This window comes from Arachis ipaensis, chromosome B07, assembly GCF_000816755.2.
Source record: "Arachis ipaensis cultivar K30076 chromosome B07, Araip1.1, whole genome shotgun sequence".
Classification (NCBI taxonomy): Eukaryota; Viridiplantae; Streptophyta; class Magnoliopsida; order Fabales; family Fabaceae; genus Arachis; species Arachis ipaensis.
The window spans coordinates 32,557,502-32,560,598 of NC_029791.2; positions in this window are offsets into that span (position 1 = coordinate 32,557,502).

Here is a 3,097-nt window from a genome sequence, read left to right on the forward strand (position 1 = left end):
AAAAGTGAGTGGTAGGGAAGACATAGTGGGCGAATATTTGTTGCCAAGTCCTAGCCTCCCTAGTCAGATGTGCAAATAGCATGCCCTTGGGCTTTGTGTTGCTCGAATCCATCACCCAAGAAGCATCTGGTGTACCAATCACGCGCCTAAGTGCCTCATAGTCGAAAGTCATGGAGAGGAGAGCTACCTCTGCCTGCTGGTAGGCACAAGTCTCAGGAGTGCCAACTCTGCAGAGCAGTGCATCCCTCAAGGCATCCTCAGTGATCATGATCTCTCTACCCCTCAAGAATACTGAATCCAAGCCCGGTTGAAAGAAATTGCAGTAAAATTCCTTGACCCACGAGATGTTAATCCGTCCCAAGTCCCTATCGACGAAATCCAAGCCCAGCTCAGAAATACGGGCGTTTATGGCACGCCTCACATCATTGGGAAGATTCAGCTTCTTCTCAATGTTCAGATTTTTCTTTGTATAACGGGAAAAGCGTAGCTCGCAGTAGAGGTTGGGAAATTTGGTTGAATCAGTGGATGGAAGTGACTGATTTTCTATATCTTCTTCATTCAGTGGATTCTTTGCATAGTTAGCATATGGCGAGGGGGTAGAGGTTTTGGAGCGCTTCCTCTTTTTGGAAGTGGTGGCTATAGCTTTTCCTTTATCCGACATCCTGAAAAAATATGATAGAATATATAAAACATTTAGCATGTAACAAAGAAGGCATGTTCAGGAGACAAATATCAAAGAGCAATCATGATGTTGCACTGAATATGCAAAAGTGAACAAGTAAACCAAAAAAATGCAAGCTTCATTAAAGTCAACAACTCATATTCAAAAGGCAATAATATCATCATATAGTTGAAGGAATTTGTTAAAGATGGTTAAAGGTGAGTGGAAGTGAAAAGGGTAAAGAAGTTAGTAAGTTAGAAAAGTAGGTTAGTGATATGATGATATTTATGCGTAATGAAAAGAAAAGTTGTGGTTTATGTTCACGATGATCGAGGAATTGATGGCCAAGGACGGTGACGGAGGTAGGTCGTGCGGCGGCGACCGGCGCTGCTGCTGCGACGGCAGTTGGGGGAGAGAAGAAGAAGAAGAGGGTGGAGGTTGGGGAAAGGGTTGCGCGACTGCGCAGTGTGCTTCGCGAGCTAGGGTTATCCCTATTTTTGAATCGGCGCGCGCGCGCACCTTGCGCGTCCGCGTCCATTGAGAGGACGTGGACCCTATGCGTGCGCGTACAACGCGCTCAAGCGGGGATGAGCAAAATAGAAAAGGACGCGTGCGCGTACCGTGCGCGCACGCGTGCATGGAGTTGGGCTAGGGGCTTAGAGTTAATATACCATTTCTTAATATAAAAAAATTAAAATAAGTATAAATAAAATCTTATGTCTTATTATTATTTTAACATAATTCTCAGGTAAAAAACAAAAAATATACTTTTACCAAAAATAGATTTAGAGTAAAGCTCAATCCATATTAAATGAGTTAACAAAATATAACATGTTAAATATATTCATTCAAGACCATCTTAATGGCATTTAAGAAGACCAAATTAAATAATCTCTTACAACAATTTAAAGAGAAAAAACAAGTACTCTAATGAAACAAATAATTATTAAATATTTGAAAATACGATAAAAAATAAGATAAATGGTAAAAGTTTTTTCTATCAGCAAATGATTTGATAAGATATTTTGTGAAAATATTTTAATAACTATTAGAAAATCAATCTCTAGATCTTTTATTATTTTAAAAAATTGGCATCTACAAAAAGATTTGCAAAAAAATTTCCTTACCGCAAAATTATTAAATTTTAAGAAATATCTAAATCTTTTATTCATATTTGTAAACAATTACATCAAAATACGATTTTGAAATTAAAGTATTTTTAAAAATATATATTTAAAAATTGGATAATTTTATTATATTTTAAAATATTTTAAAAGTATTTTCGTTAATAAATTTAAAAAGTACTTTTGTAAATAATTTAATCATTTAAAGTTATTTTCTGTCAATTTATTCGCTGAGAAAAAAACAAATAACAATTAAATTTTCCAAAATTTTGTACGTGATATCCGGCGTTAGTCCAACACGTATGTGGTTGAAGGGACAGCATTGGCCGCTAGTATAAAAATACAACGTTTTCTAAGGATTTGATCATGGATATAAATGGTTTGAGTTCTGATCATTTTTTTACCTTTCTTTTTCTTTTTTCTATTTCTGTTATTGATGGTACTAATAAAGAGGGTTTGAGAAAGGAAAATTTTTTTTTAAAAAAAAGGAAGATTTTTGAGTTTAATTGGGATTTCCATGTCTTTTGGGGTACTTCCGAAATACCAGTGGAGTTCAATGAATTTAATTGTTGAATTACACGCTTGAAAGAAATGTTTAACAATTGAGAGCTATTGATCATTAAAGCATGTGGTTGCGTTTTATCCTTAATTATATCTGATTTGTTTCTTATTATGTATTACAAACAACTGTAGTGTTATAAATGAAAAAAAAATTGATGCCGATAAAGATAAGAATAATTGATATTTTCAAGGAATAAAATTCTAGAGTTGCTTATAACTCATTGGTACTTATGATGATGAATGGATATTTATTTTAACTAACAGATGTTTTTATGTTATTAACTTGTTTTTGGAAATAATAAAAATATTTCTCATATTATAAAAAAATGTTTAAAAATAAAAGATATTTTATAATTACATTAATCATAAATTTAAACTATAATAATCAATTTTATTTAGTAGTTAATTCACTCAAATAAATGTTAGAATTTAAATTTCGTATTGTACATACAATAATCTATATATTTGTCACATTAAAAAATACGATAAAATTTTTTTAATTACATCAAAATGTAAAATAACTTTTATTTATTGAATAGATATTTAAAATAAAATATTCAAAAAAAAAACATTTAGAGAATTCGAATTGAGCCCTCAATATATTTTTATTTATCAGGACCAGTATAATTCTTCAACAAATTAAATAAAGTATAATTTAAATAAAACATATTATTGTATGGCAACATATTCTAGATTTGTTTATTTTATACTTTAAAAAAAAAGTGATTTTACAGATTTTGTTTTTTCTAAT